Raw genomic sequence first — 26,846 nt, forward strand, 5'->3', positions numbered from 1 at the left:
GGTAGCAGAATGTGTCTGGGTGGGTTACTCTTCAGAGGGTCCGTGTAGACTTGTTGTGCCGAAGGGCCTGTTTCCACACTGTAGGGATTCTATGATTCACCCCATCCCAGGCTTAGTTTATCAGTTACAATTGCCCGACTGGAGGCAAAATCCACACTACAATACTAGACCTTACATAACTGTTGACAGAATGATAATCCCCATTGGTAACAGAAATAAGAATTGATTTTAATCACTAGCATTTGAGAATCTTAATTCTGTCTGGTAACATTGAGACAGGGCCATGAAAATTCCTCAAATTAAATTCATGACTGAAGGCAGTTACTGAAACAAAGGTGATGGACAGAATAACTCAAATGGCAGACGAATTCTAAGACAGTTGAGTGAGCTGACCAAAATGCCAGGTCAAACGCACTGGTGTACTGTGGTCTGTAAATACATAACTGCCCTTACTTTAATGAAAAGTCATTTACAGAGATACACTGTGTAAAAAAAAACACAGCTTTAAAATAAATATCTTTCAATTGAGGTGACCTTTAAACAGTTGTGCTTGAAATTGCATCAGTTTTGAAGAAACAGACAGAACACCACTTGCTCAGTGCAAAGCAATCTACGTAATGGTAGATGTGAAGTAACGATACTTAGGACTATTATCTCTTGCTTTTAGAAATAGTGATGTTTACCTCACTATTTACTTGTCACAACAAATAGAAATGTTGACTTTTCTTACCTCCCCCACTCTGAAATTTGTTCCTTTGTGAATTCTTAACTTTAGCGGCAGCAGCGACCCGATCCAAGACAAAATTAATTAATTGGCATTTGTGAAAGTGTGAGAAAGAAAATGAAATTCAGAACTGAATCGTACAACGTAAATCATGCTTGGTTAACTTTAACGAGTTACTTGGTAAAGTAGTGTACAGGGTCGTTGAGGAAGGTAAGGCAATGGCCGGTGAATTTGTACAGGTATTCTGCATGGTGGACAGTATGACTTAGATGCAAATCATAAATTGGAAGAAATGGCAACATCAAAAAACAATTACAATCGAAAGGGAAAAGGGATTGAGCAAATTGCAGGAGCTGCAGGCTAACAAATCTTCAGGCCCTGGTGGACCCCAAGCTAGGGTCCTCAAAGAAATGCCTGGTTAGATGGTTGTTGCAATACGTCTTTCATTCAGAGAAGGTTCCGTGAGACTAGAACATAAGAAGTTCACTTCCTTTATTCCAAAAGCGAAGGAGATGGTAAGCAGGAAACTGCAGGTCAGTTAATTTTGCATCCATCACATCAGCCACGATTTCACGGAGTCGACTCAGTAGGCAGGATGCCTTTTTCTGCTCAGATGAGCAGGATGAAGGGCTTTTACCCGAAACATCAATGTTCCTACTCCTCAAATGCTGCCTGACATGCTGTGCTTTTCCAGCGCCACTCTAATCTAAACTCTTCTTAACTCTGTGATCTGCCTGTATTGCTCGCAAGACAAAGCTTTTCACTGTGCCTCGATACATGTGACACTAAATTCAATTTAATTCAATTTAATAAATGCTGACCTAGCTAGTGAAACACATGATGAGTGAAAAACATGATGAGTGACAATATTTCAATCTATTATGAAAGGTTTAAAGCAACAAACTTAAACATATAGAGACATTCAAGCTAACCAGGCAGAGGCAACATGGACGTGTAAAAGGAAAATTATGTTTCACCAAGTTATGAAAGGTTTTGAAGAAGCTACATGTGCTGTGGACCAAGTATCTCAATATCTCATCTTGTGACTTGGAATGAAATTCTGTCTAATCAAATTCCAGTGAGGAGACCCTTTTAGTTGAGACATTTTAGTAATTTAAGAGTGCTATATAAATGCTGTGTTTGCTGTGTGTCTAATAACATTAATTCAGCACCTTTTAACTAACAGACTTAAAGTTATTCTTCTCAGCCAATTCCCTCAGCAATGCACCAGTTGTGGAAAAAATATTTTTACATTATTTTTCTGGCACAAGTTTGTGGCTATTAAATTCATAGGAATCTCCCATAGGAGAGAAAGGAGAGAATTGCATTGACTTCATAGAGGTTTTAGACTTTCCAGCCCGCTTGAAATATTTTGAGAAATAAATAGGAAAAAATATACAGATGAAGAAATTTGCAACCATTTGATTTTTTTTGCTCCAAAACAACATTGCTGATGTCACTTTTTAAATAGTAAAAAAAATAAGAATATAATTCATCGTGGTTATTACCAGCTCTGGAGTGCTCATTAAGAAACTTCAAGGACCAAAACAAACACATAAATCAAACAGAAAGAGTTTCTTAATTTAAAGGAACAAACTGAATCATCAGTTCTTCAAGATTTGCAGTAATTTCCAGTGGCAACCATTCCACATTGACTTATCCTCGGAGACTTCAGTGTACAAAGCTAATGCATGATAGACATGCAGAGACTCCATCCCAACCTTTTGAGATTAATTTGGGAATGGTGGGCAAGGTATGTTGGAGATTCAAATAGATCTACTGCAGAATTAAAATGCTACAAATGATTCAAAGTCCAATAATAGCTTGAGCTGCTCACAATGGGACACTTCACTTTGCTCACATATAAAGGAGATAGATTAATACCCTCTGGGAATATTTGAGGCTTTAGTTTTGGGGTCCAATTATATTGACTGGACTATCAGGCAAAGTGGCTATCTGACTGTTGTAGATTCTGCTCAAACTGTACAAAGAGGTACAGTTTAACACAGAGAGAGGGACGGAGAAAGAGATAGCGAGAGAAAAGGAGACTTGGATAGAACGAAAGAGAGAATAGAGAGAGAGAGGCAGAGGAATAGCGAGAGAAGGATGGAGAGAAAGAGATAGAGAAAGAGACACAGACAGAGAAATGGAAACAGAGATGGATAGAGAGAGAAGGTTAGAGAGATGGAAAAGAGATGGATTGAAAGAGGGATAGCGAGAGAGAAGAATAGAGAGAGAGAGACAGAGAGCGAGGTTTAGAGAGAGGGATAGAGAGATGGATAGAGAGAGAGTACAATAGAGATCGGGCGAGATGGAAAGAGTGGGATAGAGGGAGACAGAGTAGGAGATGGAGAGTGATGGATAGAGAGAGGCATAGAGAGAGATAGAGAGAGAGAGATTATATTGACTAACTTCAGCAGAATGCTTCCAGCAAAACTGCAGACAAGCCCCTAATGAGTTCCTCAAAGATTAAAGATTTTAAGAAAACTGATAACTATCTCTCCTTTGGTTAAAATGGAATGACAATAGAAAACTATATTGAAAAGGCAGACTAAAGTTTGGAAAAATGTTTCATTCATTGAAAGACATTGGGACAGACACTGGAATGGGTTCAATCGACAGCAAGATTTGGAATTGTTGTGGTGCAGTCTTGGAGACAAAAATTCTGGGTTCGATTCCCACTCCAAGCCTTGAAGGCCAACGAAGGGGTTGTTATAGGCTGGCCAAGCAGGGAGAGGATCAACTTACAAATCCTTCCAACATGTGACAATCACAAGTGAACGAAAGGAATTAGAGCCTCCACTATTACTATCCACTTGTAGAAAGCAATGGCAAACCACTGCATAACTTTTCCAAGCATAAACACAGATTATTGGGGTTGACAAAACTTTCTTCAGGTGAAAATACAATGAAATGAGTATAATTCACTATGCTCCCAAAGTAGGGGTGGTAATGGCCCAGTGGTCTTATCACTAGCTTGCTAATCCAGCAACTTGGATAATGCTCTGGGGACCTGGGTTTGATACCTGCCATGATAAATGGTGAAATTTAAACTCAGTAAAATCTGGAAGCAAGCATCTAATGATGACTGTGGATTGATTGTTGGAAAACCCCATCTGATTCACTATTGTCCTTTAGGAAAGGAAACTGCTTCCTAATTCAGTCTGGACCCACAGCAATGTGGTTGACACAATGTGAGCAAATGTGAGGTCTTGCACTTTGGAAAAAAGAATACAGGCAAGGGCTATTTTATAAATGGTGAGGAAATTCATCAAGCCAAAATACAAAGGGAGTGCTAGTTCTGGATTCTCTAAAGGTTGACTTGAAGGTTGAGTCCGTGGTTAAGAAAGCAAATGTAATGTTGTCATTTATTTCAAGAGGGTTGGAATGTAAAAGCAGTGAGGTGCTACTAAGACTTTATAAAGCTCTGTTTAGGCCCCATTTAGAATACTGTGTGCAGTTTTGAGCCCCACACCTCAGGAAGGACATACTGGCACTGGAGCATGTCTAGCGGAGATTCACATGGATGATCCTGGAATGGTAGGCCTAACATACGACAAACCGCTGAGGTTCCTGGGATTGTATTCATTAGAGTTTAGAAGGTTGAGTGGAGGTCTAATAAAAATTTACAAAATAACGCATGGCTTCGAAAGGGTGGACGCTGGAAAATTGTTTCTGGCAGGCGGGGATACTAGGACATGTGGGCACAGCCTTAGAATTAGAGGGGGTCAATTTAGAATGGAAATGAGGAAACATTTCCTCAGCCAGAGAGTGGTGGGCCTGTAAAATTCATTGCCGTGGAGCGCAGTAGAGGGTGGGACATTAAATATCTTCAAGACAGAGATTGATAAATTTGTAATCTCGCAAAGAATTAAGGTATATTGGAGAGTGCTGGTAAGTGGCGTTGAAATGTTCATCAGCCATGACTGAATAGCAGAGTGGACTTGATGAGCCGAATGGCCTTACTTCCACTCCTATTCCTTATAGTCTTATGGACTCTTAACAGCTGTCTGGGCAATTAGGGATGGGCAATAAATACTGGCCTGATGAGTGATGCCCTCCTGTGAATGAAAAATAAATCCTGTGCCTTTATAATGACAGAAATGATAAAAAATAAATAATTGAAACAAAGTTAAGATAAAATTCATCTTCTGTTCCCTCCACGGGCCCTGGGTTTCTGGATGCCGCTACCAAAGTGGAGTGGACCCACCACAATGTCACCGCTGAAACCAACGTAGTAATTACTGCAATGCCACCATTGCCAGGAGGGACAGACTGGACCCACCAACATTACCAATGGCAAAGTCATTGCTCAAGCCATTGTCTCTATTGGCGACATCGTCATAGCTGTAAGGAATGATCCTGAACCACCATGCCGACACAGCTGAAACAGCCACACCACCACCAGGAGGAATGGACCAGACCCACCGAGTCACTGACAATAACGTCTTTGCTCAGGCCACAGTCACTTTATGTACCATGAGGGATGCATATCTGGATCCACCATATTGCCACTGCTACAATGGGGAGAGTGAGAGAGAGAGGAAGAGGCAATGAGACAATTTTTGAGAGATAGAAGAGGTGAATGCCTGTAAATTAGGAGAGGTGAGTGTGCAGCAGGACCTGGGTGTCCTTGTGTACCAGTCGCTGAAGGTAAGCATACAGATGCAGTAGGCGGTAAAGAAGGCTAGTTGAATGTTGACCTTCATTGGGAGAGGTTTCGAGTACAGGAGCAGGGATGTGTTGTTGCAGTTATACACGGCCTTGGTGATGTCACACCTGGAATAATGTGTGCAGTTTTGGTCTCCATTTCTGAGGGAGGATGCTCTTCCTCTCAAGGGAGTGGAGCAAAGATTTCCAAGCTGATCCAGGGATGGCAGGACTGATATATAAGGAGAGATTGACCGGGTTAGAATCGTTTTTCCTGGAGTTCAGATGAATGAGGAAGGGATCTCGTAGAGACTTATAAAATTCTAACAGGACTACACAGGGTAGATGCAGGGAGATGTTCGAAATGGTGGGTGTGTCCAGAACCAGACGTCACAGCCTGAGGATTCAAAGTGGACCATTTAGGATGGAGATGAGGAGACATTTCTTCACCCAATGAGTGGTGAGCCTGTGGAATCCGTTACCACAGGAAGTAGTTGATGCCAAAACATTGAATGTATTCAAGAGGCGGCTAGATATAGCACTTGGGGTGAATGGGATCAAAGGTTATGGGGAGAAAACAGGATTAGGCTATTTATTTGGATGCTGAAAATGTGTTGATGGAAAAGCGCAGCAGGTCAGACAGCATCCAAGAAGCAGGACAATCGACGTTTCGGGCATGAGCCCTTCTTCAGGAATGAGGAAAGTGTGCCCAGCAGGCTAAGATAAAAGGTAGGGAGGAGGGATTTGGGGAGGGGCGTTGGAAATGCGATAGGTGGAAGGAGGTTAAGGTGAGGGTGATAGGCCGGAGTGGGGTGGGGGCGGAGAGGTCAGGAAGAAGATTGCAGGTTAGGAAGGTGGTGCTGAGATCGAGGGTTGGGACTGAGACAAGGTGGGGGGAAGGGAAATGAGGAAACTGGAGAAATCTGAGTTCATCCCTTGTGGTTGGAGGGTTCCTAGGCGGAAGATGAGGCGCTCTTCCTCCAGCCGTGATGTTGGTATGGTCTGGCGATGGAGGAGTCCAAGGACCTGCATGTCCTTGGTGGAGCGGGAGGGGGAGTTGAAGTGTTGAGCCACGGGGTGGTTGGGTTGGTTGATCCAGGTTTTTAGCTGGGAGTGGGGGCGGGGTTAGGCGTGGGGGTGGGAATCGGGGCAGGGACGGAGATCGGAGCGGGTTTTTGAACTGTCAGTCGAAGGAGGGTGTTAGTGGAAGGGTACTGGTTGGTCCGGCGGGAATGGAAGAAACGGAGGGCTTTGAGTCCTTCGTGATGGGGGATGGAGGTGTACAGGGACTGGATGTCCATGGTGAAGGTAAGGCGTTGGGGACCGGGAGAGCGAAAATCATGGAGGAGGTGGAGGACATGGATGGTGTCCCGAATGTAGGTGGGGAGTTCTTGGACTAAGGGGGACAGGACCGTGTCGAGGTATGCAGAAATGAGTTCGGTGGGGCAGGAGCAGGCTGAGACAATGGGTCAACTGGGGCAGTCAGGTTTGTAGATTTTGGGCAGGAGGTAGAAACGGGCAGTGCGGGTTTGGGACTATGAGGTTGGAGGCTGTGGATGGGAGATCCCCTGAGGTGATGAGGTTATGGATGGTCTGGGAGATGATGGTTTGGTGGTGAGAGGTGGGGTCATGGTCAAGGGGGCAGGAGGAGGAGGTGTCCGCGAGCTGGTGTTTAGCCTCAGCAATGTAAAGATCGGTGCGCCAAACTACCACCGCGCATCCCGTGTCTGCCGGTTTGATAATGAGGTTGGGGTTGGAACGGAGGGAGTGGAGGGCTGCGTGTTGTGACGGTGAGAGGTTGGAGTGGGTGAGAGGGGTGGACAGGTTGAGGTGGTTAATGTCGCGGCGGCAGTTGAAGAGATCGAGGGCGGGTAAGAGGCCAGCACGGGGTGTCCAGGTGGATGGGATGTGTTGGAGGCAGGAGAAGGGGTTGTCAGAGGGTGTGCGAGAATCTTGGTTGGAGAAGTCGGCACGGATGCAAAGGCGGCGGAAGAATTGTTCGATGTCTCGCCGCGTGTTGAACTCGTTAATCCGAGAGCGTAGGGGAATGAAGGTGAGGCCTCTGCCGAGGACTGATCTTTCATCCTCAGAGAGGGGTAGTTCTGGAGGGATGGTGAAAATACAGCAGGGCTGGGAGGTCGGACCTGGTGTGGGGCTCCCAGCTAAATACCCACACCTCACCCCGCCCCCACTCACAGCTAAAAACCCCACGCCTAACCACGCCCCCACTCCCAGCAAAAACCCGCTCCTATCTCCGTCCCCGATTCCCGATTCCCACCCCCACGCCTAACCCCACCCCCACTCCCAGCTAAAAACCCGGACTAACCAACCCAACCACCCCGTGGCTCAGCATTTCAACTCCCCCTCCCACTCCACCAAGGACATGCAGGTGCTTGGACTCCTCCATCACCAGACCATAGCAACATGACGGCTGGAGGAAGAGCACCTCATCTTCCGTCTAGGAACCCTCCAACCACAAGGGATGAACTCAGATTTCTCCAGTTTCCTCATTTCCCCTCGCCTCACCTTGCCTCAGTCAAATCCCTCGAACTCAGCACCACCTTCCTAACCTGGAATCTTCTTCCTGATCTGTCCGCCCCCACCCCCACTCTGGCCTATCACCCTCACCTTAACCTCCTTCCACCTATCGCATTTCCAACGCCCCTCCCCCAAGTCCCTTCTCCCTACCTTTTATCTTAGCCTGCTGGACACACTTTCCTCATTCCTGAAGAAGGGCTCATGCCCGAAACGTCGATTCTCCTGTCCCTTGGATGCTGCCTGACCTGCTGCACTTTTCCAGCAACACATTTTCAGCTCTGATCTCCAGCATCTGCAGTCCTCACTTTCTCTTATTGGGTTGGATGACCAGCCATGACCATGATGAATGGCAGAGAAGGCTCAAAGGACTGGATAGGAGGTAAAAACAATGACTGCAGATGCTGGAAAGCAAATACTGGATTAGTGGTGCTGGAAGAGCACAGCAGTTCAGGCAGCATCCAACGAGCAGCGAAATCGACATTTCGGGCAAAAGCCCTTCAACAGGAATAAAGGACTGGATAGCCTCCTCCTGCTTCTATTTTATGTGTTTCCATATTTCCAGGTGGATAATCTGTTCTCTGAAGTTGCTATCAAACATTTTATTTTTATATCCATAACATTTTATGTTCTTATTCAATAATTTGGGTGAGTTTGCAAGGAGCTTGTTAAACGAGAATAGTTTGAGTTAATGTGGGCATTGAATGGTGAGAAATATTCAAGTTATTCAGGAAGCAAATACCAAGTGATCAATAATGTGTGTTGGATTTTTAATTTGTTTTTATGTCCTAATTCACAGCTATTTCCAGTGAAACCATCCAATAAATTCAATTGCCGAAATTGAATACAGGGAGCAATTTTCTTGACCTTTCATTCCAGGTCAGCCAAGCAAACATTATGGGCTTTTTATGATCATCATAGTCACTCAGGAGAAACTTTGTGAAGGCTCAGGTGAAATTGAACCAGAAAACACAAATCCAAAATAAAATTCTGAACTGAAAAGAGAGAGAGAAAGAGAGAGATAAAAGGTTGGGACCCTGTTGAATAAGCAATGATGTTATTAAAGAAGAGAAACATAGGAAATATGCATATGGAACGAACTGCCACAGTAACTGGTAGTGGTTGGTACAATTACAATGTTTAAAAGGCATATGATGGGCATATGAGCAAGGAAGAGTTTAGAAGGATTTGTGTCAAATGCTGACAAATGGGAGTAGATGATGAGTGGGATGTCTGGTCAGCATAGACAAGTTGGACCAAAGGGTCTATTTCCATGCTGCACATCTCTATGACTCTATGACTTCATGGTGAATGGTAGGCCCCATTAGAGTGTAATGGAGCAGGGGGACGTTCTCTGAAAGTGGAGTCACAGGTAGACAGAGCAGTGAAGAAGGCTTTTGGCACACTGGCCTTCATCAGCCAGGGCACTGAATATCGAAGTTGGGAAGTTATATTGCCGTTATACAGTCCATACTTGGAGTATTGTGTTCAGTTTTGGTCACCTTGCTTTAGGGAAGAATGTTATTCAACTGGAAAGAATGCAGAAGACATTTACAAGGATGTTGCCAGGACTCAAGGGTCTGAGTTATTCGGAGAGGTTGGAGAAACTAGGACTTTTTTCTTTAGAGGAGAAAGTGAGGACTGCAGATGCTGGAGATCAGAGCTGAAAATGTGCTGCGCTTTTCCAGCAACACATTTTCAGCTTTTTTCTTTAGAGCATAGTAGACTGAGGGGGATCTTATAGAAGTGTGTAAGATCATGAGAGGAATGGATAGAGAGAATGTACTCAGTCTTTTTCCCAGGGTCGGGGAATCGAGGACTAGAGGGCATAAATTTAATGTTAGAGGGGAAAGAATAAAAGGAAACTTGAGGGGCAACCTTTTTTACACAGCAGGTCGTACACATATGAAATGAGCTGCCAGCAGAAATGGTTGAGGTGGGTACATTAACAACATTTAAAAGGCACTTGGACAAATATATGGTGGATAGGAATGATTCAGAGGGGTATTGGTCAAGTAGAGAAATGGGGTGCTGGCCAAAGGACCTGTTGTAGGATTCTATAACTCAGCTTCACCATTCAACATGATAATGGCTATCCTTCTGTTCCAATTCCATATTTCCACCTTGTCCCCCTGCCTCCGATGCCTTTAAAATCTGAAAATGTATCTATCTCTTTCTTGAATATATTCAGTGCCTTGGCCTCCTGTGGTAGAGAATTCCATAGGCTCACTACCCTGAATAAAGCCATTCTGATGAGCCTTTTAACACAGAAGAGCACAATGGACACAAAAGCCAGGAGTAATAAGAAAGAATGAGACAAGGGCATATCAAAAAGGTCACAGTAGTAAAGATGAAATGTTACACTTTGCAGTCTGTCATCTACCAGCTTCTCAGAAGCATTTTGTTGTTAAGGCAAAATCCTAGGGCACCCTACCTGGCAGCACTGTGGGACAGCTTTCAACACACTGTTTCAAATAGAAGGCCCATCACCATTTTATCAAAGAGAACTGGAGAAAAGTAATAATTCACGATATTTCTTGAGATATTTCTGAGAATGAGCAAAAAGAAAACCTTTGCATTTCCCTGAGCTGAATTAGTCTCTATATAATTTCTGACTATGCAGATTCTTTCTCCTTCACTTGAAGAAGTAATGTTTCTGGACAAGTCTGTTCTGAGTCCTATGATAATTGATCTGCCGAGTTTGATAAGTATGGCTGAGATGAAATGCTTCCATGTCAAGAATAACAACCTTGGTTTATCTAGTGTCTTAAAAGGACCTCTGATCCTTCACAGGCTGATTCTGAGTGAAACAGAATTTGACACCCAACCACGTGCAGGTACCATTGTATAACTATCTAAATACTTGGTTATCAATAGGAACATCTTAAAGAAAGGAGGTGCAAAAAGATAGGGAAATGGATGGAGAGATTTCCAGATTTTATGTCCATGTAGCTGAAGGCAGAGCCACCAATAGGAGAATGAACAAATCCACGGATGACCTGTGTTGAAAGTTTATAGATATCTCAGGAAGGTTACAGGGTGGAGGAGACTATCAGGATAGAGAGGGGTAAAATATTGTCGATTTTAAGACATTATGGGAATTTTAAAATTGAGAGATTTCTCAACTGAGAGTTAATGTGGATCAGGAAGCAGCGTAATGTTGGATGAACAGCACTTAAATTAATTTAGAATATAGGAAATAGAATGGCTGTGCAATACTAAATAAAATATTTCAAGGGTAATATCCATAGCCCCACTCTTTCATTAGAGAGAGATGACGGGTGGTGGTTTTACCTGAGGGTCACCACACCTCAGGTGAGGATGAGACTGAGAAGGAGGGACCTACATTGTAAACTCAGCTGGTGCAGGAACTGAACCTGTGCTTTTGGCACCATTCTGCCAACAAGCCATCCAACCAACTGAGCTAACTGACCACCCTCAATATAAAGAGTATGGCACCCCTGGCTACATACCCCTACCACTAATGGGCCCACTAGCCTTGCTTGCTCAATCCTTGCCAACAATGAAGAATATTTCACCACACACTCTGACCAGATTTCAGAGGGCAGACTTTGAGGAGTCAGGAAGTGAATAACTGTTTGGCAACATCCAGAACATTAATCTGTCCTTAAGTTTTACAATGGCGGCTGACAGCAATCAATGCTCTTTACCTATTCTTTCCAGGTTTCTTGTGAAAGTCTCAGCAAACTTTTGCAATAGAATGACTCACTAATGCAGCCAAAAGGAGAGGAAGGAGGTGTATCAACCAGCATTTGGAAAGTACTCAATGCCACTCATGTCACACATAGAAGTTGTGTGCCATTTGTACTAAAATCACAGAGGTTTAGCAAGGTATCAGCTGTGGTTCAGTGGGTAGTGCTGTCACTTATGAGTCAGACTATGGTTGATTCAAGTCCCACTCCACAAGTTGGAGCGCAGACTCAAGGTTGATATTCCACTGTCGTGTGAAGGAGATGCTGTATCGTTAGGGATGTTCCTTTCCAGTGAAATGCTATGCTGAGGCCTATCTGCTCTCTCAGGTCAAGTTAAAGATTCTGTCCTGCTAATTTGAAGAAGTTTAACACCTTGTTTCCTGGCCCAATGATTATCATGCAATAACAATCACCAAAACAGGCCCTGGTTATCACTATATTGCTGCTCAAGGGAAATTGTACACAAAACAACTAATGTGTTGAGACAGTAAGGTGTAGGATTAGACTTAGGTCATTGAGTCTGCTCCTCCATTTGATTTCTAATATCACTTATGCCAGTGTGCATCAGAACCATTCCATTGGCTGAAAAGTGCTTTGGGTATTCTAAGGTGATGAAAGGTACAGAATAGATTCTGGAATTTTCTCCTTTTCACTGGAGGGCACATAAACTTCCTCAAACATTCTCACTTCATAAACATTGTTTTCTACTGAATGTGGCTGACCAATTTAAAAGCTTGAACAGTCTGTGGTAACTTTCAGAAGCTCAGACATTTTATGATCAGCATGCCAGTGAGATATTTTCTGACTTCCAAAAAACATCTCCACCATCTAAAGGAGTGTGATGGAATACCCACCATTTGTCTGGATGGTGGTGGTGAGCTCCACTTGATTGGTACCCCTTTCATAATCTGAAAGGTCCACTGCCTCCAGCAGTGTTAGCAGTCTGTGTTGTATTTACAAGACATATTGCAGCAAATTACCAAATTACAAGAGCACCTCCCAAATCACTGCCCTCTAACACTTTGGAGGATAGGGCTACAGGAATGCAGCAAACTATAACTCTTCTTCCAAGTCCCTAGCCATCTCACTTGGAAACATGCCGTCGTTCCTTGGTCGTTTCTGTAGTTCCCTTGTCGTGCACGCAGATTCAAGCCTTGCTATTCCCAGCATCATCATCACAAAAGTTAAAGGTTTTATCAACATTGACAAAATTCCCCAATCTGTTTAGATCCAGGTGAACAGAAAACATTGATCATGTTTCTGCACTTATGAAGAACTACTATTTATAACAAACAAATATATTCTGGCTACAAGCAAATAACTGAACTGTCAATGGTCGCTGGTCTTCAATATCTACCCTCCAGTTATTTTCACTTCCTTGCAGGAGGCACGGAGTGATTGCTACATAAATATGAAGTCTTTGACTTATTGGTTAAAAAGTAATAGCTGACAGCAACTGCTGGGAGTAAATAACTAGTTTTCTTCAGGTTTCCAATATTTTCTACCAGAGTAGATCATGTCACCTTTCATAGGTCCAAAGGCTTCAGGTAGCATTGTTCACACCTATAACATGTTTAGTTACCAGAAGACAATCACATTATAATTGACAGGCTCACAGATTTTATCAACAATTGATCACCACTCTGCTAACCAATCTGTTACCTGTTACCAGCCAAATCTCTCTGTGTACACCCCACTCCTGGTGCTAGCCCATCTGCAACTATTCTCCCCCCCATTGCTTGAATAAATCAGCAGTGTAAACATCGCGAGCAATGAGTTTCAGTAACTTGTTTTTAAAAAGTGCAGCAATCCTTTCCACAATTCTTGGTTTTAAACTAATCCTTTCCCCATTTCAGTCTTCAAAATAAAAACATAGAAAAGTCGAAAGATTCAGTCTTTCCACCCTTCTGAAGCCTCTGGATGTACCTACAAAATCAACAGCTTACAAAATCAGAAATTGCTGGAAAAAAAACTCAGCAAGTCTGGCAGTATGTGTGGAGAGAAAGCAGAGTCACTATTAACATCTCTCCACAAATGCTGCCAGGCCTTTGTCCAACAATTTCCGATTTTGTTTCTGATTTCTAACATCCGCAGTTCTTTGTTTTTTTTTTGTTTTGTGATCACCAGCTTAAATTTTCTTGACACTTTTGAAACATCCTAAGATGTTCCATTGCACCGTTATAGAACTATGCATGAAACACAAGGAGCTATTTGGTCAGGTGATGAAAAAATGTATCAAGGTTTGTGAAGTGTCTCATTATGGGTAAAGTGAGGTAGAAAGGCTGGGAGGGAATCCCAGATCTTGATACCTCAGAAATACAGACACAGCTATAAAAGGTGGAGTCATGCATTTCAGGATAGGTAAACCATACATTTTGGGCATGTACAAAAGGGTAAAGTTGGAGAATCACAGAAATCTCAAAAGATTGTGGGATTACGAGATTACGGAGAGATGAGAGTGTGATATCTTGAAGGGATTTGAAAAGAGAGTAAAAATTTTAAAGTTGAGAAGTTGTTCAAACAGGTATAAATCAGTCGACAGGTACAGAGGTGATAAGGAAAATAGGACTTGCTGAGAATTAAGATGTGGAATTTGGATGATCTCAAGGTTCCCAGGTATATCATGGAAGAAAGAGGAATAAATGAGTCAGGGTTCCAGAAGCAGATGAGCTGAGACAGAGGTGATGTTGAGTAATGTTTTAACTTTTGACTTATTTCTTTAGTCTCCGAGTTTAAACTATAAAAGACTTTAATGTAAACTATTATCCAATAATTTATTTTTCTACTATTCTGTGAAGTTATGCTTAACTTCTTAACTCTCATTTCTCTTGTTACTTTGTACTTGAGCCTTATTTGGACCCAGGTACCTTGTTACCGAAGATGGCGCCATGTGTGGCAAAATTACATACTTTTCACTGTACTCCTGAACTTGAGTACACATGACAATAAAATCTAAACTCTAACTGTTACAGGGGTGAAAAGGATTAGTATGAATATAAAATCAGACACTCATATCGAGATTGAATGTGAGGCCAAGGTTGCAAGCAGACTGGCTTAAACTCAGACTTTTACTGCAAGGGATTCAAGAGGCAGCTCACCATCACCAAGGGCAATTAGGAATCAGTAATAAATGTTGATCTTGCCAGTGAAGCCCACATCTCTTGAGTGAATAAAGTGGGTTCACTTGACTGCACCACTGCCTGGGTTAAATATAGAGTCGGAGAAAGTTACTCAAAAGGGAGTGAAGTATTTCTTAATAGAGTTAGTCCATTGAAGCAAATGGAAAGCTCAGATCTTGTTCTGTTCTTGACAGTGATGCAGAAATATCATTATAGAACCTAAAAAGAAGAGACTTGAACACCAAGCACAATTGTTTCATTAGAACAACTGTGAGCTCTGATTTAAAATTGGCAATGACATGATGGGAAAATACCGAACGTCAGATTATTTTGTTATTGCACCCGAGAGCATTACTTTGTCTCTTTCAAATTAATGATCAGAAAATCAATCATTCATCTCTACAACTGCAGAATAGTTCTCAGCCAATCAACAATGCCCAGCAGTTCTAACACATTCAAGTGTGTTAACAACAAAATTGGCCCAATGTCGTCAAGGTTTCTGAGATTAGAGATATACTGACACACACATGGCCAGAGAGTTACTGAACCAAGGAAGTCTCGTTCATTCACCCAACATTTACCCTGCCTAGTGAGGTGACTGTTAATCCAGGAACCCAAGTAATGTTCTGGGGACCCAGATTCAAACCCAAAACTTGAATTCATAAAAACCTAGAATTAAGGGTCTATTAATGACCATGTGTCAATTGTCAAAGAATTCCATTTGGTTCACTCATGTGCTTTAGGGAAAGAAACTGTCATCTTCACCTGATCTGGCCGACATGCATTTCCAGACGCAGTTCCTCTGGGCAATTAGGGATGGGCTAGAAATGCTAGATAAAAATCACCAGCCAATGGGATGCTGAAGGCAATTGTTGAATCAAGATTGAATAAGATTCCTGCTCATTAAATTTTAAAAGAATGAAATGTTTTTACTTTGATTGAATTGTGTGACAGTGACACATCTAACAGAAACACTGCCAGTAAAATGCCTCTGTTTGTGGGAGCTTGCTGCGTACGCGTAAGATGACTCCACTTCCTGCATTACAACAGTAGCGTTGAGGTATTGTGATCACACTAATAATCCAGAGAATTAGACTGAGACCCATGGGACGAGTTCAAAGGTCATTGTTGTATGTTGTCTTATGGTCAATTTGTCAAGAGACATGTCCATCATTACCATCTAACCTGAGAGTATAAAGGTCTCACATGTTATCTTAGTTCGGATCATTTAGAGTTATAGAGTCACAGAGTCCTAGAGCTGTACAGCTTGGAAACAGACCTTTCGGTTCAACTCATTCATGCCGACCAGATATCTCAAATAATTTTAGTCCCATTTGCCAGCATTTGGCCCAGATCCCTCTAACCATACCTATTCATATACCCCATACAAATGCCTTTTAAATGTTGTAATTGTACCAGCCTCCACCACTTCCTCTGGCAGCTCATTCCATACATGGACTACCCTCTGTGTGAAAAAGTTGCCGCTTGGGTCCCTTTTAAACCTTTCCCATCTCACCCTAAAACTATACCCTCTATTCTGGACTCACCCACTCCAGGGTAAAAATAACCTTGTCTATTTATCCCATCCATGCCCCTCATGATTTTCTAAACCTCTATAAGGTCACCACTCAGCCTCCGATGCTCCAGGGAAAATAGCCCCAGCCTATTAAGCCTCTCTCTATAGCTCAAACCCTCCAACCCTGGCAACATTCTTGTAAATCCTTTCTGATCCCTTTCACGTTTCACAACATCTTTCCTATATCAGGGAGACCAGAATTAAATGCAGTATTCCACAAGTGGCCGAACTAATGTCCTGTGCAGCCACAACATGACCTCCCAACTCCAATACTCAATGCAGTGACCGATAAAGGTAAGCATACAAAATGCCATCTTTACTATTCTATCTACCTGGGACACCACTTTAAAGAAACTATGAACCTGCACTCTTAAAGCATGATACTCTGAAAGGTAGCATACTGCTCTTTGCAACCAAACAGCCTAGTACTAGCACATAAATGCATGTTTCTGTGAAGGTAACATTTATATGGATTAGTAAGCTGCAATAAACATGTGTCAGATCTTTCTATTCCATGTTATAGAATCTGTACAGTGCAGAAAGAGGCTATTTGGCCCACCAAGTCTACACTAACGTTCCAAAGAGCATCCCCACCAAACACACAATCCCATCTCATCACCATATTTCCCATGACCAATCCAGACTAACCGACACATCTTTGGACTGTGGGAGGAAACTGGAGCATCCAGAGGAAACCCACGCAGACACAGGGGGAATGTGCAAACTCCACACAGACAGTCACCTAAGGCTGGAATAGATTCCAGGTCTCTGGTGCTGTGAGGCAGCAGTGCTAATCACTGAGCCACCATGCTTCCCATATCCTAGTTTGTTATGTTAGGAGGAAGGGATAACAAAAGCATTTCTCATACCCTACAGGATGGACAAATAGGAGGTTGGAAGAACATAGCAAGCCAGGGAGCATTAGGAGGTGGAGAAGTCAATGTTTCAGGTGTAATCCTTCTTCAGGACTAGGGGTAGGTTTAAGGGAGAGATGCAGATAAAGGAGAGGGGCGATGGGGAAGGGTTTTGGAGGGGGAAGAGAGGGCGGGGTGGTGAGATGGGGATATAGGTGAGCACAAGTAGAGGGTACGACCTGGTTAGTTGATGGGAAGAATGAATCCGGTTGGTAGCTAGAAGGAAGGGTCGATCAGAGGAGTGGAAGGGATGGGAAGGGAGATTATTTGCAATTGGACAACTCAATGTTGAGTCTTCAAACATTGCAGGAGGTACACCTCACACCACCTATCACTGCAAATGGGGAATTTACATTCATTGAGTTAATCAATTTGGAATGTAAAGGATAGTCTATGCAATGATAATCATGTAACTACTGGATTATCCTTCAGAGAAGGAAATTTACCTCATGACCTGTTCCTGGCCTATGTGTGAGTTTAAGTCCATGGCAAGTTGCTTGATTCTTAGCTGACATCCAGCAAGCCTTATAATTCAATCAGTGTTTATTAAAAGCTCAAACAAAAAAAGCCATTGACCTCAATATTGGAAGCAACAAAGACATGTACTGCTTGGCCAACCTGAAAAATCTTTCCCAGTAGCCAAGTGGCAATAATTACAGAGCTGTCAAGGAACAGTCAGACGTAGTCAGGATCATAGCATCATCCCTACAGACTAAGATCCAGATAGCATCATCACTATCCCTGCTGTTGGCAGGATTGACACAGAAAAGACTGCATTGGAAAGGATGACTGCTGGATTCCTCAGCATTGACTCCCTACCCTCCGAATTATCATGATACCTGGAAAAACTTGTGCATGTATGGACATTTCCCACCATTTGCCACAAACTCTCCTTACCCCACACTCCCCACACCAACCTCCAGCCCTCACCTCCTACCCCACACCACCCACCCGCACCCCATGTCTCTGTTACGAATTAGTTCTCTTCCATGTTGAACACCAATGAAGGAAGCACTAAGGCTACCATGACAGAGGATGTTCCTTAGGCCTTGGTTCATCAGGAAGATCACTCGACCTGAAACGTTAACTCTGCTTCTCTCTCCTCAGATGCAGCCAGGCCTGCTGAGTTTCTCCAGCAATTTCTGGTTTTGCTTCAGATTTCTAATCTCTGCACTTTGACTTATTTTATTCTGGTTGTTCAATGCCGCTTTTCAAAAGGACTCAGTCGCATAACTAATGAACAAATCCTGAAGGACATATTTGTCAGACTGGGTGTGTGGCAGGTAGAAAGAAAGGCCAGTAAAACATGTGTACAGCAACACATTAGTCTGACTTGCCTGTATGCAGCAAACTTTGCTTTAACTAGCACCTTATGAACTAGCCACTCTTGATAAACCAGCAAAAAACCCTCTAAACCTTCCTATTCATACACCCATCCAGGTGTCTCTTAAACATTGCAATTGTACTCGTTTCCACACTTCCACTGGCAGCTCATTTCATACATGTACCACGCTCTGTGTGACAACGTTACCTTTCAGGTCATTTTAAAATCTTTCCCCTTTAACCTCAAACCCATGCCCTCTGATTTTGGACTCCCACACCCGAGCAAAAATATCTTGGCAATTCACTCTACCCATGCCTTTCATGATTTTATAAACCTCTCTAAGGTCTCTGACATTCCAGGGGAAACAATCCAGACCATTCAGCCCCTCCCTATAACTCAAACCCTCCAGTCCTGGCAATACCCCTGCAAATCTTTTCCGTACCCTCTCAAGTCCACAACATCCTTCTTATTGAAGGGCTTCTCTGGATCGTCTCCAAAGCGAATATATCTTTCCTCAGATAAGATCAACAACACAGTTTACATCATCAACAAGATTTCGATAAAACATTTACCAAGTCTGCTTTAACAGTGAATCATAGAATCCCCACAGTGTGGGAGCAGATCATTGGACCCGTCAAGTCCACACTGACTCTCTGAAGAGCATCTCACCCAGACTCACCCCGCTACCCTGTCCCTGTAACCTTGCATTTCCCATAGCTAATCCACCTAACCTACACATCCCTGGACACTATGGGCAATTAAGCATGGCCAATCCACCCAAATCTGTACATCTTCAGACTGTGGGATAAAACTGGAACACCTGAAGGACACCCACACAGATACAGGGAGAATGTGCAAACTTCACACAGAAAGTCACCCAAGGCTGGAATTGAGCCTGGGTCTCTGGTGTTCTAAGGCAGCAGTGCTAATCATTGAGCCACTGTGCTTTCTGAATTCATGACCTCTACTATCTCAAAGGACAAGAACAACAAATTTACGGGAACACCATGATCTGCAAGTGTCCCTTAAAGCCATTTTGATTTGGAACTATATTGCCATTTTTAGACTATTGCTAGGTCACGTGCCTGGAATTCTTTCCTTAGTAACATCATTGGAACTTGATTATCTTGTGCATATCACGGACTGCAGCAGACAAATAAGGAATGACATGATTAAGGCAATTAGTTTTGGAGAAACTAAATGATGGCTGAGTTGGTGAAACCCGCATTCCAAAACCAAATAATAAAATAAAGTGACAAAATTTGTAAAAAGATTGCATGTACATGCCAGGACTTCCTGAGATCATGAAGGGCACAGAATAAAATGTTCATTTTATCTTTATTTCCAATGACACAAAGTGTAAGAATCTCAGTTTTGTTACATTGGCAGCCCCTGGGAGGTAGCTGATCCTTTTTTTTCAATTAGGCTTTGTTGCATTCAGTTGAAGACAGAAATTTCAGTGACAGCTCCCTCGGAGCAATTCCCACTGCTGGGATTCCAACTTGCAGAGCCCAGCACCATTTCCACTTTGCTTTGTTATGGTCCAATTGTCATCCATCTGGTTTTGAACCCGTCAGCCTCATTTGTGTGTGGGCAGATTGCAACTTTCAGAAAGGTCTTGTAGATTCTGCCTTTTAAAACACAGTTTCATTTCCACACATTCTTTGTGCTTCACAATGAAAAGACATTTGCTATCGAGTTTCCAGTGAATTTCAATTAAGAACAATGAAAGCATCAGATCACAGTGTGATTCAAGCCTTGATGTACCAGCCTCACTAAAATATTTAATAAGCACAAGTTTTCTAGTGAAAACATTTTCCCACCAAAGACTTGAGAGCACTTGCTTCAGGGATGCATCCTGTTCACAACTGTCATTGAAATTACTGGAGGCAAAAGTCACGGTTGTTTATTGGGCCATGGGCCTCCCATCATGATGTTCAAACCATCTCACAGTTTGAGCTCAGTTCCTGTGCTGGCTGTGATTACCATAAAGATTTCACCTTCTCAGCAGCTCTCCTCACCTGAGGTGTCGTGACCTGCCTCACAGCGACCTGGGATCGATTCCAACCTCGGGTATCAGTTTGAATATTCTCTCCATGTCTGCATGGGTATCCTTTAGGTGCTCCAGTTTCCTCCCACAGTCCAAAGATGTGCAGGTTTGGTGTTTGGTGAATTGTGTTAAATTTCCCATAGTGTCCAGAGATGTGCAGGCTAGATGGGTTGGCCATGGGAAATACAGGGTTACTGCAAATCGGGTAGATGGGGAATGCTCTTTTGAGGGTTGGTTTTGACTCGATGGGCTGAATGACCTTCTTCCACACTGTAGGAATTCTATGAAACCACCTCATGAATCTCTCGAATGAAAGAGCAGTCCTGTAGTCCTCTGGTACTGTGTGAGTTTACCTTCACTATTTCACAAAGTCGAAGTCGACATCACTATAGCAATTATCATGTAAGTATACAAACTTTAATTAGCTTTATATTTCAAAGCACTCCTTGAATATTCTAACATGCTCAGTTGGAAGACCCAAGCCCTAGAATACACTCTATCAATCATACTTACCACTAATATCTATGTGTTTGACTAAACTTTGATCCTCAGATTTAATATCTCATTTTTTAGCTTGTAGTCATAAACTACTTTAAAATGCACATGGAAAAAATCTTGGGCTGCTTTTATTGCATTGCCAGTGCTATGTACATGTCAGTTGTTGCTGTTTTTGGCGATATGGGCTTCAGGTCCAGAGAAGCTAAGCTTGGGACCAAGGTGGGTAACATTGTAAAATAATTATGGCAATAAAATCTACATTTTTTTTTCACTTTATTCATTCACAGGATGAGGGCGTTATTGACCAGGCAGCATTTATTACCCACCCCTATTTGCCCAGAGGCCAGTTAAGTGTCAACCACATTGCTGTGGGTCTGGAGTCACATGTGGGTCAGACCTGGTAAGGATGGCAGATTTCCTTCCCTAAAGGATATTAGTGAAACAGATAGGATTTTCCCAACAATCAACAATGGTTTTGTGGTCATCATTAGACACTTAATTCCAGATGTGCATTGAATTCAAAATCCACCATGTGCCATGGCAGGATTCAAACCTGGGTCCTCAGAACATTATCTAAGACTCTAACAGTCCACTAGGCCATCACCTTCCCTAATAAAGTGGAAATAAGCACTTTAGAGAATGGAGATGTGATTTATATGTAATTCAATCTCAGTTGGAACAAGATGACAAGGTATGCTTTGGATCTCCCATCCCATACACCTGGAATCAGAAAGTTGCAGGTTTAAGTCCCAATGCATAGGTATTCTTCAGACTGACACTCCTGATTCTGCGCTGATCAAGAGCTGCATTATTGTTGGTGCCACCTTACAGACTCGACATACCCTCTGTATAGTGGGGACAGCTTCTGGGCAACATTTTAAAAAAGGTCAGGAAAACTCTCCCCGGCTTGTTACTGAATATTTATCCGAAAAGCATCAGTAAAACTGATGATCAGATCATTACCACACACAGTGCTAACACATTGTCTGCTACACTTCTGACAGTATCATCAGGTGGTTATAATGCATTCTGGGATAGAGGCTGTGAAGGCAGCTATATAAATGCAAGTTTTTTTTGTTCGTTCTATCTAACCTAGAGGTGAGAGGGTTGGGGTGCGAAATCAATAGAAATAAGGAGGTTTTTGAATTTCATGAATGGACATTGATGTCCATGTTTTAATTCAACATTTGCTTGTGCTTCAGGTCATTCCAGAGCACAAGGTACTAAAGTAACAAATGTGCAGCAAATAATCTTAAAATCTGCTGTGTCTCTTTCAAAATATAGCGCCAATATTTGGAATACCTTCATGCCTACTCTCAGCATGATTTCACGCCTTGGATGACAAAAGGCAACTTAACACAATAAGCTCATCCTGCTGGATTCTAACTGGGTCAGCCTAACTCCCAGGGAGTGAATTTTAACAGCTTTAAAGTATTCCAGCCATCCAGACTGAAAAACCAACTCCTACCTTACACAAGATTGCATTTTAATGAGAGATAGTCAGTTTAGAGGCCTCTCCCACATTGGCTGCCCCATAATGGATGACAAATGAGTCATGAGGTGGGCTGGCCATTCAGAGGACTTCAACATCTGAAGAATCAGCTGACCCATGAACTTATTCTGAAAGCAAGTGTCAAACTCTGGTTAACATCTAAACTGTGATGTGGAATTATCCCTAATTCTGCGCAGACATGCTCATTACACACAGAAACATGACAATTACGTATGAAAAGAAGTAGGTCATTCAGCTTCTCCAGCCTGTCCCATCATTCAGTGAGATCGTGGCTTATCTGTGGCCTAACTCAGTAAACCTGCCTTTGGCCCATAAACCTTAATATCTTTGCTTAACAAAAATGTATCTCCCTCAGGTACGGCAGAGGCTGATAGCAGACCAGGACCATGCCTTAAGGTGGAGCTCCCTCTGCAGCCCTCTGAATGTGGACACAGTAGATTTATTTGCCGCATACCATTTGGTTTTAGCCCCCTGAGAATATAAAGTAGAAACATATTCACATCTGCTTGTACTTCCAAAATAAACCTGTTGGACTATAACCTGGTGCTGTGTGATTTTTAATTTTAACCACATTTCTAAGTTAAAAATCACACAACACTAGGTTATAGTCCAATCGATTTATTTGGAAGCACTAGCTTTTGGAGCGGTGCTCCTTCATCAGGTGGTTGTGGAGTATAAGATCACAGGCTGCTTCCATAACTAACTGATGAAGGATCAGCGGTCCGAAAGCTACAGCTTCCAAATAAACCTGTTGGACTATAACCTGGTGTTGTGTGATTTTTTAAGTTTGTCCACCCCAGTCCAACACCAGCACTTCCACATCATCACATCTGTAAGATTATCTTTAGGGTGGGAAAACATTTGATTGGGTTGTTTGTCGCTCACAACTTTCGATCTCAGGGGGATGGGCAGGTGTTGGTGGCACCCTCAACTCTTCGACAAGATGCCAGTGTCTGGCCTAAGTGAAAGAACAAATCAGACACCAGGAAGATCCCAATAGTATCAACAACTTGCCCCAATTTGCTACTCAATTGACCTCATTGTCCATTCCACTCGAGCTTATCTACTCCACCTGTTCCTCTTCTCTTTTCTTCCTCTTGGTAGTTTTTTGTTTCCCTTCTTCTCTTCTAGCCTCCGACGATGATTCCCGGCCTTCGATCAACTGATGGGATCTTTGTGGTATCTGATTATCAGATCAGCCATGATCTCATAGAATTCTCGAACAGACACGATTGGCTGAATGGTCCACTTCTGCTCCTGCATCTGATGGCCTTATTCTTTGTTTTGACCAATTTATGTTTATTGCTCTTGTTCTACTGGCCTGACGGTATTTGCTGTATCAATATGTTAAAATGCCAAGCAACACAATATCGCTCAAAATTAATGCAGTGCATTAAATCTGTTAGGGTATTATATTGCCCTATCAAACTCATTTAGATTCCATATTTCCTCCTGAAAGCGTGCCTGACCATACAATAAAATGCATGCTACTGCTTCAACAATTAATATACAGTGCATACCACACGCACATGCAACATCATGAACGACCTGTTTTTCAAAAGTTAGTTGACCACAGAAAGCAAATCAACGTCACGCTGACTTGAAGCAAACCCCAGATCAGAAGCTGCTGAAGGCGACAGTGCTATCCAGAATAATATTTTGTGCCAAGTCCCTCACCATGCTGTGTGTGGGCAATTCATCAAAGTTCTTGTAGGCAACAACAGCCCCATGAGGTACAAACATCTTCAGCTCCTACTGGGCCCATCTTTTGTGTGACACGTATTTAATTTCCACCTTCTTTACACTCGACTGACAGGTGTGATATTGCTTTCATGACTCCAAACCCTGTGGAGTCTTCACCGAGCTTCCTTTTGAAAGCAGAAACAATAAGTGTCGATTTCACACCCCATCTGTATTCTTACAGCAGGATGATTGCATGTTCAGCCCTTAATCAGGAATCCATCTGTGCTATTTTCATTGTTGAGGATGTGAGTGAGATTGAAAAAAAAATGCAGAGCCAAAATAGAATATAAAAACACCAAACTGTGTAGAAACGTTTTTGTGTTCACCAGGACAAAGCATAATTGTGTAAAACAATGAAACCTATTTTTTGGCCATTCAATGTGGATATCAAGTATGTGAAAGAAAGCTCTGTTTTAATCTGCTGTAACATTGTTACAATCTCTGAACAGCAGCTACTGTTGCAGTGGTTCTATAGAGCCCCTACAATATGTGAGCAGACCATTTGGCCCATTAGGTCCACATCAACCCTCCAGAAAAGTATAGAAACATAGAACATAGGAGCAGGACGAGGCCATTCGGCCCTTCGAGCCTTCTCTGCCATTCATCACGGCCATGGCTGATTGTCTCAAGTCAATAGCCTCATTCTGCTTTCTCCCCATAACCTTTGGTCCCATTCATCCCAATTGTTATATCTAGCCATCTCTCGAATCCATTTAATATTTTGGCATCAACTACATCCTGTGGTAATGAATTCCACAGGCCAACTACTCTCTGAGTGAAGAAATGTCTCCTCATCTCCATCCTAAATGGTCCATCCCAAAGCCTCAGACTGTGACCCTTGGTTGTGCACTCACCCACCATCAGGAACGTCCTCGTTGTATCTACCCTGTCTCATCTTACAAGGATTTTGAAAGTGTTTATAACATCTCTCTTCAGTTGTTTGGAATCCAGCTAAAACAATCCTAACCTAGTCAATCTCTCCTCATTCGTCAGTCCCACCATCCCCACAATCAGACTAGTATACCTTCACAGCACTCCCTTGTGAGCAAGCATTCCACCCAAATACCCCATCCCTGCACTTCCCAGGGCAAGATCACCTCACCTGCACACCTTTGGAGTGTGGGAGGAAACCCATGCAGACACGGGAAGAACATGCAAACATCACACAGGCAGTTATCGGAGGCTGGAATTGAGTCCATGTCCCTTGCGCTGTGAGGCAGCAGTGCTAACCACTGAGCCACTGTGCTGCTTTTGCTTTCTCAGAGCATCAGTCCGTCTCTTTCCATCTCAGTACACTGCTAATCAATATCTTCAAACCCAACGAGGTACTTTTCCCTGTCATTAACTTACACAAATCCTCAGGGTTAGAAACAAGCTCGCATTTTTATAGCACCTTTCATGACTTCAGGGTGTCCCAAACCACTTTATAGTCCATGAAGTAATTTTACAGTACAGTCACTTCACAATGGCAGGAACAGGGCAGCTAATTTGCACACAGCAAGACCCCACAAATAGCAACAAGATCATAGTGACTTTTGAGAAGATTTGTAGCTCAGGTTGAGGTTTTGGATGTAGGTTTGCTCACTGAGCTGCAAGATTCATTTCCAGACATTTTGTTATCTTACTAGGTAACATCTTCAATGGGCCTCAGGTGAAGCAATGCTAAAAATTCCTGCTTTCTATTTCTATGTTTGAGTTTCTATTTATATGTTTGAAACCCAAACATAGAAATAGAAAGCAGGAATTTTCAGCATTGCTTCGCCTGAGGCCCATTGAAGATGTTACCTAGTAGGGTGACGAAACGTCTGGAAATGAACCTTGCAGCTCAGCGAGCAAACCTACATCCAAAGGCAACAAGATCATGTTTCTCTCTGCTGTTTAAAACTGATGTTGGATTGAGAGTGAAAAAGATCCAGGATAACCCAAAGAGCTCTACTTGTTTTCTTCAATGCGGTGACCTGAGATCCTCTACATTCACAGGAAAAGGTGGAACCTTGTGCACCCCCTCCTATGGTAAGTGTGGTGTTGGTGTGGTGGGGCATGGTGCAATTAATCAGCAGGTGAAGGCCCTGCTACCTCCCTGATTAAGTCTACGCTGGGGAAGTCTATGAATGGCCAACCCACCACACCATCTATTGTTCCCCTTTCGTGAATGGCCCACTGAAGGGTTTAATGTGGATACAGAACTGGCTCTGTGTGAAAAGGTTGCCTCTTTGGACCCTTTTATATCATTCCCCTCTCAGCTTGTACCTATGCTCTAATGTTCTGGACTCAAGGGAAAAGACCTTGTCTATTTATCTCTATCCATTCCCCTCATGATTTTATAAACAAATCTCCTGGGTGAAACAAAAGATGTCCTCAGATCTCCTCTGACCCACTTGCTCCTCATCTTAAAATGTCAGAAGATTGCCAGAAGAAACCCAGAAGATTGTGTTTTGTTTAAAATTGAATTCACATTTCGCATTCTGCCGCAGAGATACGAACACA

Source organism: Chiloscyllium punctatum, chromosome 26 (genome assembly GCF_047496795.1).
Source record: "Chiloscyllium punctatum isolate Juve2018m chromosome 26, sChiPun1.3, whole genome shotgun sequence".
Taxonomy (NCBI): domain Eukaryota; kingdom Metazoa; phylum Chordata; class Chondrichthyes; order Orectolobiformes; family Hemiscylliidae; genus Chiloscyllium; species Chiloscyllium punctatum.